The following is a 16,128-nucleotide window of genomic DNA, read 5'->3' on the forward strand; positions in this document are numbered from 1 at the left end:
TGCGTGCTCGACCAAGGGTCCTCGTTGCTCCACTCTGGCCACAACTGCAATTGTTATGAGGATTCCTTCTGATAGCTTCGAACTTTTCTAGGACTTGAATCTTTTAGCATAATTGAAACAGTCATGAAAACTTATAGAGTTTTAGGATCCAATTTGGATCAAGTATTAGGCCAACCTGACCTTCAGTTATGGAAAATGGAGCATTTAATGATCGTGAAGGCACTTCCATAAGAGGTGATAGTGGCCATGAGCATAACACACTTGGAGATCTCCATGTACAATCAACAATGTGGATATGCATACTACACTCATAACTACAATAGCCTATGCTTTTGTTGAACCTATAAATGGCGAAGGAAAATTGCAAGTATTAATTGGGATGTAATATGTTATAGTACATCGACGATCCGAAATCCACTCCTTTGCAATATGGTTATAAATGTTCTACACTTCACTTAAGGCTGAGACATGAATTCAATGATGACATCATCTCATATCTTCGGGTTTTGGATTTGGGTAAATTTGGATAATAATTCTCCTCTTAGGTGTCGAAACATCCGACCTCATGCCTTGCGGGTATATATTGAGTGACCTTTCAGGATTGTTTCATCAGTGCCATTTGCTCAAAAGCTTCAATTGTGGCTAGGCAAGATGAGTCTAAAACGGAAGGCCCTGGAGACCTTCACGGAACAAGCAGAGGAGAATGACCAGTCATGCTGGTGTTAGTCTGTAGACAATTTGTCATAGGTTATCTTTGGAATGATGGAGATCTCCAACAAAAATTTGGAAATGGCGGGGAAAGAAAAAGATGCAAGGTTCCTACTACTGAAAAAGTGTTGTGAATGGCTGCAGACTAAGTTGGATAAGAAGTTGGCTATAATGGAAGTTGAGCTCATGCTTCTGAAACACAAACTAAGTGGGATGGAACCCCCTTCTGCTGGTGTGCTTGATTTTGAGTTGGGAAAAGTGGACATTAGTGAAAGTATGTAGTCTCTTGATCTACAAGTTGCGTGACACATGGAGAAAACACACCTCGCCGAACAAAAATGAATTTGGTCATTGTTGGAGAAGGTGGGCCCTCCGGTTTTTTTAAATTTTGAATGTCATAATCAATGTATTGCAAGTATTATGTGTGTTTTGGGTGTTTTTTTGCAGAATTTATGGAAGATTTCACAAGAAATTTTTGTTGTTGATGTATTGGAAATTTTTGTTGTTGAAAGATGTAAATGGTTTTGCCCATGTCTCCAACTTTTATAATACTAGCATATATCCATCTTAAATACGTGTTTAACATGAGTCCAGAGGGATCCAATTTCTTCACGTGATTTTTTTTTTATGAGGCGATATTATTTAAATATTTTGTATAGTTATTTAAATATTTTTATTTTAGATTTTTATTTTTATTTTGGCCCTACATGAGCAAAATTTCAACTTTGATGACGGACTTAGAGCATTACACATCATACATGGTTGTAGAATGAGCCTCTTCCCTCAATAAATGATAACCATTTCATTTAAAAAATAAATAAATTTAAATACACATGAAAAAAAATTATTATTATTAAACTTATATATTTATTAATTAAATTTAATTATAAAATTTTGTGTAAAATGAGCCTCTTGGCTCAATAAATGATAACTATTTCATTTAAAAAATAAGTAAATATAAATACACATGAAAAAAGTATTATTATTAAAATTATATGTTTATTAATTAAATTTAAATATAAAATTTCGAAATAACATAATTATGAATCATCATTTTTTAAATTATAAATCATCTTTTTTTAAATTAATTTAAATTCCATATACATAATTATTTAAAAAATAAATAAATAGCTTGTAATTTATTATCTATCAAATAAAATTGAAATAACTTATTTATTTTTTTAATTTAGTGAAAACTGTGTTTTATTAGTATTGTTTTTTATTCACTGTTTTATTATAACATTTTATTTAATACGTCACTACAACATCTTCTCTATCTTCGCAAATTAAATTATAAAATAAATCTCCCACACTGGATTCTAAAACCCTTCTAAACACAATAAATCAAAATTATTATAATTAAAATAAATAATTTGACATTTTTTAAATTCTAAATATAATATATTAATAAATTAAATTTGATAGACTAGATTAGGGGTTAAATTTGACGGTTCCCCTGCCCATCACTGAATTTTTTTTTGACGGTTTTATATTTAAACTGCCCATCCCATGACGTTTAATATTTATTTTTACCAGTTTTATATGATATTTTCAAATTATATTCACTAATCAACTGGGTCTAGAGTTAAAGATAAATCTAGACTAGTTGATAAATAAAAAAGCTTCCAATCTTACTAAATATATTCCTAACTTACTAGTTGGTAAATAGAAGACCAAAGTCCCATTTACGTGATATCTTCGGCCTCTGTATTTCGTGTGCAACTATGTCAACTACACTATATTTCGTGTGCAACTATGTCAACTACACTGGCATGAAACGAACAATCGATAACTTACAGTTGGGATGTAATATAAATGTTGGTTTTATTATGACAACCTACTTTGTTTTTCAATGGGTCAAAAATGTCCGGTGTTTTTAATTGAGTGGATTCCATGACATGAAAACCAGAGAAGGTTGACAAGTCCATGTCACTCTATTTTCAAAACCATTTTGGCGTTTGTAGTCGATCTTCTTGACCTATGGAATTTATGTATATAAAGAACTTGAATACAAAGAAATTTTACTTATGGAAAAAAATAAAAAAAAATAAAAAAAAATATTGCATAGCTCTCTTATATCATATTAATCGGATAATGCAAAACTAAAAATAATATCGCTGAAACTGAAATAAAACATCGTGATAACATAGCAGAACTAAAAAAATAGCAGCAAGAAAGTACAAGAGAAGAGCTTACCTTGAGTAGTTGTGGATTTGCCACTCAGTATTTTTTTTCTTTTACCGGCTGTATCTCTACTAAAATGAGAAAGACTGTGATGGGCATTGGGCATTCACTGCATAATATTCCAATTTCCAACTTCCCCACATACCATTTGAGAATCGAGATTATGATAAAATTGGGACGAAATTTGTAGGAAATAGAAGTCAGATCATCATCGGATTGGAAAAAAAAGTTAACACAATGATAATTCTCATAAATATTGGAACTTCATAATAAATGCCTTACCAAACCAATGCTAAATTGCAAATGTTAACAATGTTGTGTCAATTAATGCATTGGTGAGCTCCAGCTCCCCGTTTTAATTGTGTGCCTTAATGATATTGAAATCTAGATATGCTGGCCAGACAAGATGGATATGGACCCTGCACTCTTAGTAACATTGATAATTACATAAATTCACGTAAGTGCTGGAAGCATAGAATGATACAGCACGTCCAGTCCAACTCAGGTAAGCTGATAGTGAGTACCTATACTGTCAATTTAATATAAAATTTAAACGAATACAAATTATTAAATATATATATATATATAAAACGTGTAATTTTTTTTTGATATATATATTTTTTAAAAATTTAACTAGATATTAAAATTAAAATTTTAAATAAAAAAAAAAACGGAAAATTTAAAAATAAATTCATTATTGATTTTTAAAAGCAATTTAAATAAAAAACTAATATTAAAATTTTAAAACTAAATTCATTACTGATTTTAAAAACAATTTAAATAAAAAACTAATATTAAAATTTTAAAACTAAATTCATTAATGATTTTTAAAAACAATTTAAACCAAAAAAAAATTAATATTAAAATTTTAAAACTAAATTCATTAATATATTTTATGAAACAATTTAAATAAAAAATCAAGATTTCACCAAAAATACTATCACCAACTTCTGCGAATTTTTTTTTTTTTTCAGACCACCGCCATCTTCTTGCCGACTCTCGTCTCAAGTACTCTCCACCATGTTCTTATTGTCAGATGACCAAAAAAGAGACGTAAAACGAGCATAAAGTATACCACGTGTTTGCAGACTAGAAAAGTGTGTCGGTGCGAACATTATTAAAGTTGACGGCTCCACTTCTTCTGCCCTCTCTGGCATCTCACGCGTTACCCGTTTCCACGTCACGCTCATTAACTACATTTATGTCTCTCCTACCCATGGTCCCCTTCAGACAGAGTAGGCCTACACTATCCGACTCTCCGAGGAAGATCTCACACCTGCGACAACATTACCTTAATATTGGCATTTTGCAATTATCCTGGTTCGAATCAGGTAGAAGTTCTACAATCTTGGCTTGTACCTGTAGATGTATGCGCTTACTGGAAAAAATTGTCGTTTTCCTGGAAATGTTGTAATAGCCATGGGCTGTTTCGTTGTCAACAGCTGTATATATAACACTGTTTCGATTTTCATGAAGAATTATGCGTAGATTCGGAACAACACAAACAGGAGCTCTGCATTGCCTCGTCGTCAAGTAAGGTAAAGTATCTGATCTTGCTAACTACCTCAGCTGATTATGAACTCACTTTAAAGACAAAAAAATAGTTTTCACTGTACACTCTACTCATGCTTGAGTGAAAACCTTAGTATATGATTGGCCATCCATGACATATATTTACATACAGGTATTAGCATTCTGAAAATAGTGAATTTTTAATTTATGTATTGTGCACCTCCAGTCCCACGTGAGCTGCTTTGCATATGAATGGGTTTTTATACCTCTAATTACGAGTTATTTTCTGAAATATTGTCTCACATTAGATGCTTTGCTTATGAATGGGTCTTTTAAACCTTTAATTAGGAGCAACTTTCTGAAATATTATGTCATTGTTTGTTTATCTCCATCAAACAATAAGCCATTTAGAAAAATGGGGACGTGAAGATCTCTACCATATCACAGTATTACAAGAGCGGAGCATCCACCACCTATCAACCACAAGTAGGACACTATATCACATTGTATGACAAATGCTATACCCAGTCCAATTTAACAGCCATGATGGTTCACTATTTCACTGGATGAAACAGACTATAATCTTGGGAGAATCGTACCGTGATTCGGGCCACGTCATCATCCCCTCTTTTAGTACCAGTCACCCCTAGTGGTGAGCTCTCCACCATGGCATAAAAAGGCATATGCTATTGCAAATATATTGCTCAAGAAATTGAAGATTTCAGGGGACACTAAATAGTAAAGATAGCAGTAGAGCACTAAAAGGTACTACGTAAGCATAAAGAGAAATGTATTTGTTGACGGAAAGTGGGGCAGCAGTCCGAGGGCTGCTGTGCGTTTTCTTACTTTTTTCCTATAACCCTGCTAGTTTGCAGAGTTCCTCTCGTGAGTGTTGTTGCGAGGTGTTGATGAGGAGGTGTTTTGTGCCCTTATTTCTTCCAGACTGCTCCTAAGGGTTTGTTTGCATGGGGTCGTGGATTTTTTTGAAACAACTAAGAACTTGGTTCTCTCCCAGATTTTGACTTTGGGTTTGTTCTCAAGTGACTTTAGGATTCTCAATATTATTCTTTCGACGTTGCGTTGTGTGACTGTTTCTTTTGGCAACGGATATCTTTGTTGAGGTTCAAACTTCTTGATTGTGAAATCTAGGAGTAGCTTCTCATTCATGTGGAAGGTGAAGGCTTTCCATTATGATGGTCGGCCAAGATTTGGCTGGTTTCTGCGGCCTATGCTAGTCAAATTGCAGTTCTCTACAAGGTCAATTTTTCTCACCTACAATTAGTAGGGTGGATCTTTATATCAAATCTAATTAAGGTTGTTTGTATACGTGGGTATGCTATGGATAGGTCTATGTACATGTTATCTCTAAATCCATAACTAAAGGAAAAACCCCAACCTTACTTTGGGAGAGCCTGAGTGTCCCACCAAGCAAGTCACTTTCTATCATTTTAGTGATTTACTGATTTGCTACACTCTTTAGGCTAAAAAATTCATAACCAAGGGGGAATCCTTGAATTGACCTTAGCTCAATCATTGGTATAGGGGAAGAATCTAGATCAAGTTTCTTTCACTTCAATCAACTAAATCTTTTCAAGCTGGACAGGTTGAAGTAGAAAGGAAAACAATATGCGAGGTTAACCAAAACCCAAAGTCCAAATAGTTGTTTGTGACAAAGAAAATGTTGAATGCCAAAAAACTTAGTGTGAATGTAAGTGTTGGTACACATTGTAATTCAGTTAAGTGAGGACAATGAACATGAATCCTCTAAGTGAATATCAATACTTGAGATAAGTATGGAGCAAAAATGAAACTTGCTTATGAATTTTGTTTCAAAGTTACTTAAGCTTATCTCACTCAACATACAACAATGACCAAACAGATGTTCAATTTGCAACTTGTTGTTGAAGTCAAGATGATAACAAGTTTAAAGCAAAGAGGCCATAGTATTCACCATACTCAACATGAAATGAAACATTCAACCATGAGAATGTTGTTAGAGATCATAAAGATTTTGAAGAGTAAACAAGTTATGAAAACAAATCATTTGACACAAAATGTATATTTTCCCGACATGTCATTTATATTTTAACAAATGATAGAATTAAGTTATGTCAACGATACAAGAAAATTGTTGATTGTGTGAGATCAAATCTGCGATTCAAAAGTTTGATTTGACTCTACTGTGTGCCAGAGATAGATAATTGTTGTTATATGTTAAAATTTCCTGTTTTGAATTCCTTTAATCACTGCCATATTTTTAGGAAGATTGCTGCCATAAATAAATGCATTTAAGTGCCTTGAAAGTGTGAATGACAGGAAAGCGGAAAAATCCAGCTAGTACAATAGTTAATCAAGTGTTTAGCTGATGCAATGAATATATACCAGCAATGTCATTACAACATTCAATATCATTAAAATGATTTACGAAAATGTAGTGAATTAAGAGCTCAAGTTTGAATCACTCAATGACCATTTCTGAGAGACAAATCTAGGAATCAACAACAACTGAATTCATCTTGAAAATGTACTTAACAAAAGGATTAAAACCCAAAATTAGTGCCACGTTCATCCAAAATTTATATTTTAGTGATTGGTTATGTTACCCACCAAAATGGGTAACCCCATATGAGAAAAAAATTCTCCTACACTTGACAACGAACAACCCTTAGTAGCCACCACTAGCTGATGATATGCCGTATATCTCTAGCACTTGCATCATTCATTTACTTCTCACCCATCCAACATGAGCACATGGACAAAAGTGGGCTTCCACTCAAATGGTACTTTGGTCATTTTGCAATCAGGTGCTTATACTCATTTGTTTTTGGGCATTTTGTATGGACTATGGGGTGATTTGGAAGATTGAAAGACTTTGATTGTTATCTTGTTCTTTCACCTTACTTGGGGGATTAATCTTTGATCCTAGTCTAGTGGGATCTCCCTTAAGGCCCTTTGGGTATAGGAAGGTCACTACTTGGGAAGCCGTAATTGAGATAACGTAGTTCCATGTTCCCATATATCATACTTAACACCTTCCATCTTACATTACAAGCCCATATCTCACCTCCACTCTCTGGGTTCAACTTGTCATTGATTCTTTGGGATTTGGCACCCATATGTCCACATACCTTGGTAGGGCGCGAAAATTTTTCTTTGGGAGGTTGATGCAGCTAAAAGAAACAAAAAGAGAAAATCATGGCCATAATAAAGCTAGAGAAAAGAGAATCAAAATGCAAAAGATGTCCAGGGACATAAAGTTTAGCACGTGGGCAAAAGCCTATCATGATCTCTACCTTACTCATATGGCCATCACCCGCTTCCTAGCCATTTATTGCTCCATTACATCAAAGGAAGACACCCTTGCATGTCCCAACTCCAATGAGCGATGAACTGACTCATCATTAAGGGATAATACAACTGTTGCATCATTCAAAGCAAGCCCTAACCCTTGAGCTATAAGCAGTGATACAAAGAAAAAATCAAGAAGAGGTAAAAGGTGCATAAGAGGGGTTGAAAGCAAAGGCTAAGTTGGTAACTCATGCATCCACGAATGCTCCCTCCTGACATCTATATACTCGAAGATGTGGACACCCCCATCAATTGGTCCCTTTAGCCATGGCACTTGGCCATGAAGTATTATCCCCTTCGTTGCCACATTGTTATTCACTAACACCTATCAATTGAAGGGTGGGCCGGGGAAATGTTACTTCCCCTTAGGGGCTGGGAACACCTAATAAGGTTGACCTTTAGCCACCCCTACCTAGGGAGAAAACACCATTGCGAGATTAGGCTCTTGATTTTGGAAGGGGATCTTTGTTTGGAATATTGAATATCCCATGACATTCAATTTTGATTCATTTAGATGCACTAATGATCTTTGTCCCTAATGACTGGTTGCTCACACTAGAATTTGTGTTGTTTTTGTTAGGTGGTTCAACAACCTAGGTCCTGGGCACCTACTCTACAAGTACCCAAGTCCCCTAGAGAAGTATATTGGCACAAATAGGTGAAGCGTTGAGACTCTTGGGCCTCCTAGTAGCAACAATAGATGACACATGTCCCAGGACACCTCCTGCACCTAAGACGTTGGATCACTTTGTACTAGATTTGATAATTCTTCAAGATGACACAACTGGACCCAGCTTGCCCGTAGGCTGACCATGACACCAATTGATGGATAGCAGACGCAGCTGATTCAAAGCCCAGATGAGGATGGTATCACCATGAGAGGCTAGGGAGGGCTTGTTGCACTTGAGAAGCCCTTAATGTAGAGGAGGCCACTTTGAGCAGTTGGAGACCCATGGAGACCACTTTGTGGTGCCCCAACTGGATCTCGGGACACCACAGGAGGGAATGAGGTGGACTTGAGGGCCAACCCTCAAATCATGGATTTGACATGCTTCTAGACCACTTTGGACACCTCATAACCCTTGGATATGCCATTTGGAGCCTCTTCATTGGATGACATTAGCCCTAGAGAGCTTACTACTCACACGTGTGGGCTAAATAGGGCATGCTTGCATAAAATTAATGGGTTGGCTTGTAACCCAAGTGTGGCATCAAACTTGTTTTATGGGTGTTATTAGGCTAATTAATGTGAAAATTCCTATCCTCAAGGAACCCCTACTGCAACAAAACTGAATTTATTTCTCTTACTTGATTTTAATATACATTATCAAGTTATTTTCTGAATAATACTGAAGTAAATTACTCTTGCACCCTACACCAATTTAATTTGATTAAATGAAACAAGAAACTGAGCAAAGAACAAGATACATAGGACACTGTTATTTTTGGACAAAATAGTCCCTGAAAAACCCAATGAGGGAAAACCGGTGCAGCGACTCTGAGGGTTTTATATTATTAAGAAGTAGTTCTAAATACAATGTTGGATGCCCTCCCGACAATCCAGTTACAAAGAAAAATATAATGGCGGAAAACTGAGTGAGATTACCTCACTTCACTTGGCAGTTTCTGGCTGATCCGATAGGAACTGGCTAACCCCGGCTATCTTTGCATTGGCCTTGCGTCAGCCTTACAGGCTCTGCATTAGCTCTACGCTGTCTCTGCTGCCACTTGGATCTTCTGCGTCAACCTCTCCCGGTTGTTCTGGCAGTTCCTCGACAGTTCCAGATTTCTGCGTGAAGACAACTTCCCTTCTACGTTAGCCCTTCTGGCTCTGCGTCATGCTTGTGTGGGCCCAGACTGGCCCAACGTCAATCCCTCTAGGTGCTGCACTGCCTCCACTAGTGTCTCTTTGCCTCTCTGTCCACTATTCCCAAACTATCCCTGCCTCTCTATTGCAGAATGATCACTTAGTTCAAACTTCTAAGCTTCCTAGCCCCAGAAATTTCGAATTCTAGATCAATTCGTTTGCTCGGTATGTTTTTAAATGAACCCCAAGCTTCCTTATACTTTTCTCGTTGAGACTTCAATGACCGAGATTAAGTCTCTAATCAATGGCTAAGATTAAAAACTTGACTTGATCCGCTTTATAGAACATTCTCACCCATATTTTGATTAATACCCATTAATACTTTAATTTTCCTAAGTTTAGACTTAGGAACCCCATTAAAAATATTAATTATTTTAATAAAATACAATTTGGGTGGAATTTCACCAAACAGTTTCTGGGTTCTTTAGAACTCATGTGCCTTAGCCTCTCCACCAATTTTCATGGCTAGAGCACATCCGATGCTACCAAAAACTAACACTCTCTCTTAGCGAGGAATGTGCTCTAGCAACAATGTTCTATTGCATGTTGCTTTGTCTCTGAATCATCTCCTTTCCGCACTGTTTCTGCCACCAACACTGTGCTACTGTTGCTACTGTACTGTTGCCCATGACATGGCCACTGCCACTATTGCATTTAAACTACAGCTCCCTTTCAAACGCTGCATCTATTATGCTGCTAGCACTGCCACTACTAACATTGCATTCATAATGCAACTCAATTGCTGAGAGAAGCAACTGAAAAACACCCAAAATTACTGAACTAACTGTGTTAAGCATAATACCATGTGAATGTTGGAATCTGACTGCTACTAGTCTCTGACCCTCTGAATCTTCTGCACTGCTGTTGACTTCTGCACTGTGCCATCTGCACTGCTGCCAACCTTGCTCTGCACTGATCAGTCTTTGGTCTCAGGATACTGCATTTGTCTCTCCAACCAACCCACTACATCATCTAACACTAAGTCCATCTCGCTACTGCTGAATGTCAGGCTCCCGTAGCAAGGAATTGATCCAAGAGGTGGGTTCCTCAAGGAGCCCACATGTAGTCCTCTCGACTACAGTTCTATATCGCCCCATTACCCTCTTGGAGATTCCATGGGCACTCATGGCAAACTCATCTTCGTCAATTTTTGCTGGAGCAGCCTTAGGATCATGTTTCTCATCCTTATCCTTTTTCTTCAAAGGACACTAGGATGCAAAGTGGCCCATCTTGCCACATCTAAAACTTTTCACCTTCGAAATGTCCTTCCGCTTTTGCTTCCGCTGTCCCTTTGATGCTAGAGCTGCGTTCTCCGCTTCCTCCTTGCTCTTCGTGCCACTCCCACTGCTGCCATTGAGGTTGACCTTAACCATATCCGTCCTTAATTCTTCCTGTTGAAGGGCTTACCACATCTCCTCCCATGAAGGTAGTCTTTCCCTGCCCAATATACTTTGGATGAAGACTTGCCATTCATCCGAGACTACATTCAGGGCCGTCCTTACCATCGCGGTAGACTGAGGAGTAGACTCCACTACAACAATCTGGTATCTAGTGTCCTGAAGATGTTGAAGATAGGAGTTAACCCCTTCTCCATTTTGCATCAATGTCCACTGCAACTTTTGTTCTAATTACATCTTCTGTTGTTTGGAAGAACCTTCATACTGTGAAGACAAAGCTTCCCACAATTCTTGGGCTGTATCTTTGCCCTACAAGTGTGATACCACATGATCGCGAATTCCATTGAGTATGAACCTCTTCTCTTGTCCCTACTTGGCTTTGTACTACTACTTTTGATCATTGTCTACGGGAACAACCACAACACTCTTGACGTAAGCTTCGTGATCGTATTCCTCCAGAACAACTAAGATTCTGGTCTTCCATATGACATAGTTGGAAGCTCCTTCCAACCTGTCCCGATCTTTGAGCCCTTGTGATGCCATCTCACCCAAACTGTCGAATTGACTCCTCTAGTCACTCTGCAGCACTGGTCTGTTTCCCGACAAGTGACAAATTCGAACTTTTGGTAAGAAAAGTTCTCTGAGGAGAAAATTCCCCTTTTATGTGTCTTCACTCTTTTTTTACGGATTTCTGCCTTGGTAGGAACTGCGCCCTTCAAGCACTGCTCTGAGGCTTTGTGTCACTCTTTCTGCCTCTGCAAGCTCACGAACAAGAAATCGTACCTCTCTGTTGACTCTCTCAGAGAGAGATTTCCTTGGAATCTCTGCTTTCCCAGCAATGACTGCGCAATTCCTTCAAGGGGATGTGAATTGCTATCAAATGCAGCTATTGGCCTCTCTGCTCAGTGTTGGATCTGCTCTTCCTGTTTCAAAATCAATGCTTTGATATCATCTAAAAAATTCCTATCGTCAAGGAACCCCTACGACAACAAAACTAAGTTTACTTCTCCTACTTGATTTTAATATACATTATCAAGTTATTTTCTGAATAATACTGAAGTAAATTACTTCTGCAAGCTACACCAATTTAATTTGATTACATGAAACAAGAAACTGAGGAAAGAACAAGATCCATAGGACACCGTTATTTTTGGACAAAATAGTCCCCAGAAAAACCCAATGCGGGAAAACCGGTGCAATAGCTCTGATGGTTTTATATTATTAAGAAATAGTTTTGAATACAATGTTGGATACCCTCCCGACAATTTAGTTACAGAGAAAAATAAAATGGCGGAAAACTGAGTGAGATTACCTCACTTCACCTGGCAGTTTCCGGCTGATTCGACAACAGAACTGGCTAAGCCTCGCTATCTCTGCACTGGCCTTGCGTAGGCCCTGTGTCAGCCTTACAGGCTTTGCGCCAGCTCTGCGCTGTCTCTTCTGCCTCTTGGAGCTTTTGCGTCAACCTCTCTCAGTTGTTCCGGCAGCTCCTCGACAGTGTCAGATTTCTGCGTGAAGGCAACTTCCCTTCTGTGGTGGCCCTTCTGGCTCTGCGTCAAGCCTGTGTGGGCCTATACTGGCCCAACGTCAATCCCTCTAGGTGTTGCGCTGCCTCCACTAGTGGCTCTCCGCCTCTCTGCCTAGTATTCCTGAACTATCCTTGCCCCTCTGCTGTAGAATGATCACTTAGTTCGAACTTCTCAGCTTCCTAGCCCCAGAAATTTCAAACTCTAGATCAATTCATTCTCTCGGTATGTTTTTAAATGTACCTTAAGCCTCCTTATACATTTTGCGTTGAGACTTCAATGACTGAGATTAAGTCTCTAATCAACATCTAAGATTAAAAACTTGACTTGATCCGCTTTCTAGAACATTCTCACCCATATTTTGATTAATACCCATTAATGCTTTAATTTTCCTAAGTTTAGACTTAGGAACCCCATTAAAAATATTAATTATTTTTATAAAATACAATCCATGTGGAATTTCACCAAACGGTTTTTGGGTTCTTTAGAACTCATGTGCCTTAGCCTCTCCACCAATTGTCATGGTTAGAGCACATCCAATGCTACCAAAAACTAATAATTAATAGTCATCCTCCTCATATAAATAGAGGAGAGGATCATTGTATCTCATCATCATCACTTGTGACATAATTTTGGCCTCTTAGAGATTTCAACCTCTTGGATTCTTGTGGAGATGTGACTCTATGGTGTATTTTGGCATATTGGAGCTATTTCTTGGCATTGGAGATGTTACTTTGGATCAATAAAGGATTGTTCATGCATTTTGTCTTGTAAGTAAGCCTTGTATTTGAGAAATCTTTGTTCTTATGTCTAATGTATGGAATGCATTTTCATCTAGGGTTTTTTATTATACCCTTTATTGTTGAAGATCAATTGTATAGAATCTAGATAATAACATTGTATGCATTACTCATGTATGAAATGTGAATGGAAATCCCCTTGGTGTATCTTTGGAATAGCTCTCCCAAGTGACCTTGATCCCTCACAAAAGTAATAGCTAGGGTTTTGAGCTAGGGCTTCAAAATTCCCTTACTCCTTACCAAGATTTAGCAAATTTTTCACCTCCATAGACTCCATCATCCCAAGGACTAGGCACTGGCCTCCTCATTTTAGTGATCACTCACCAATTTAACCATAAATTTCATTTCTCTCTTTCTTTTCTGATTTTCGGCCCTCTTAAGGTCAAGCCGCTAGCTAGGGCTTGGGCATGAGTTGACCTAGAGTGGGTATTTGACCTTGTGGAGGGATTCAACATTAGAAAGAGTCTTGATTGCCTCAAAATCAACTCTCCTTAGTGGCCAATTTATCCATTTTAAGGATGATTTCTCTTTCCCTAGGTAGATTTTGCCCTAGGAAACCTTAGTTTTCCCTAGGCTTCAAGTTGGGGGCTTGTAGAAGGTTTCTTAGTCCATTTGATTGCTACTATTCGTTGTTGGGAAACCTTTTCTTGGCCTTTAGGATATGAGGGTTAGGTTAGAGGAATATGCTTTGTAAAGGAGTTTTCCAATCCTAAAATCCTTATTGAACTTGGCTTCCCAAATGGTTCTTGAAGAATTGACCTTTCAAAGGTATGGGACCACACGGAACCAAGTGGACCCAGCCTAGGTTAAGGAGAGAGAATATAGCAACCAATGATGTCCTTAACCTGGACGAGGAAGGGGAAAGGATTAAAGCAAGAAGTTCCAATTAAAGGTGTCAATTTGATCCTATGAGGTGCTAGCCTAGGTAATACCAGGGCAAAGTTTGATCTCGAAGCTAGGGTTTGGGTTATCTCACAACTCCACTGCAGGAATGGCTTCAAAATTGGAGGAGGTTTTGAGGACACACCAGTGCAGTAGAGGCTAGGAGATTGAACTTTTTCTTTGGCTATTTTGTCGGGAAAGTGACACCTTAGGTGACCCAACTTGGATAGACCTAGAAGAGAAAGGGAGGGGTGGATTAAAAAATGTTCTTTGAATGATCACCTATTGGTGGACCAGTGCCTACTCCATTGGGGAGAATGGAGTCTAGGAGAATAATGAGAAAGGAACTCATATTTCAGTCAAGGAGGCCTTAAGGGCTACTTCACTTGGCCTTTAGGGCAAGAAGAAGAGACCTCAAAGCTTTTATACTTTGCTTTGCAAAGGAGATGGCTGATCAAGATAAATTCACCAGTGGAATTATCCCTAGGAGATTTCATTCATATACATGGCCCAAACATTGAGAGATGCTATATAGAAACAATAATTCCACAATTTTGCAATTATGCAATGCAACAATTAGCCCTAGTATAGTAAAAATCTCACTCAGTGCATATGACAAAAGTAAAGAAAGTATAGCATTAAATGTGTGTACTTAGATGTAATAAAACATATCCAATCATCAACAATTTGACAATAAAGAAGCTCCAAGATAAAATACTCCAATCCAAACATCAAAACTCATCCATGCTCCAATTCATCATCTCGGAAAAAGTGTGAAATTCTCTAAAGAGAGGAATGATCCAATCCAAAGTGATGATACAAATGAATTCATGTCTCTCCTATTTATACACTCATTAGGAGTTCGAATTACCTAATTTGAGCCTACATTAATCCATCAACTAAAATAATGTGCAAATAAGTTAATAACTATCTATTGGTGACAAGCCCACCAAACTAGCTCACAAATAAAATATTAAGATTCCTAAGAGGTTGAATGATCAACAATGCATGTCGTTGGGCTCTCTAAGAGGCCTGATGAAGTCCGTAAGTGCCAAAATGATGGGTTGAATTTCCAAAAGTAATGGACAAGGGGCTTGCCCCTTGTTCTCCACATAATAAACTTGTGGTGCTCCCAATGGTTGTGAGGGAACACAAGTGACCTCATGGGTCTCCAAGTAAGTCAAAGATTCCTGTAGACCATCTGTAAGGGCTCAGATGATGGTGTAGGTGATGCCAAATCATCCTACAAGTCCTAGGTCAGTTGCCAAGTGCATGGTACATTTGTGGGGCAAGTTGGGCAAAGGTGAACCAGGAGCATCTTTCTCGTCCAATAGGTGAATCTCGAGTAATCTCTGAACATCTCTGGCGATACATGGAGTGTTGTCTAACGCTGTGGAGGCCCATGGATCTCAACACACACCCTACATGTGCCAATGTAGCCCTTTGGCCGGTTAGGACCGCATATAGGGAGACTAAACCCAAGATGGAGACCACTTGCAATCCCTCATAAGATCCAATGCTTCCCCTAGCCTTCCAGTGCAACAAGTCATCAAGGAAATTGAGTAAAAGAACTTACAAACCATGGACCACAAGTGGGGAATTCATAATGGCCTGCCCTTCCATAATGGGCTTTGGCATGTGCTAATGTCTCCAAACTCCAAATGGGGTTAACCAAGTATCTGATTAGGTGGTTTTTACTTTTAAAGGGGATAATATGTCCAAGGTACGTCCTTTAAAAGGTGGTGGCATGTGATAAAGAGGTGAATGGAGTAGGGAATGAGAAGGGGCAGCCCTGGTCCACATGTTGAGGTATAAGGGTATCTAGTAGAAGGGAAGCTCACACTTGGGTATATAATGTATAGGAGGGAGCAATCGTGGTACATGACGTGCTCCAACCTTGATTT

At 38.1% G+C, this 16,128-nt stretch overlaps 1 protein-coding gene across 2 annotated transcripts in view; it reads left to right on the plus strand.

Moving 5' to 3' along the window:
* The first annotated feature begins 4,055 nt into the window (after positions 1-4,055).
* LOC149169322 (Protein kinase superfamily protein) overlaps positions 4,056-16,128 on the plus strand; it is a 164,124-nt gene continuing 152,051 nt past the window's right edge. For both annotated transcript variants that reach the window (XM_089428648.1, XM_089428647.1), the window contains exons 1-2: positions 4,056-4,223; positions 4,335-4,430. The gene's annotated coding sequence lies outside the window, so the exon portion shown is untranslated. The remainder of the gene's footprint in view (positions 4,224-4,334; positions 4,431-16,128) is intronic.

Source organism: Pinus tabuliformis, chromosome 4_2 (assembly GCF_031772625.1).
Source record: "Pinus tabuliformis cultivar Carrire ecotype Pingquan chromosome 4_2, CPIR1, whole genome shotgun sequence".
NCBI lineage: Eukaryota > Viridiplantae > Streptophyta > Pinopsida > Pinales > Pinaceae > Pinus > Pinus tabuliformis.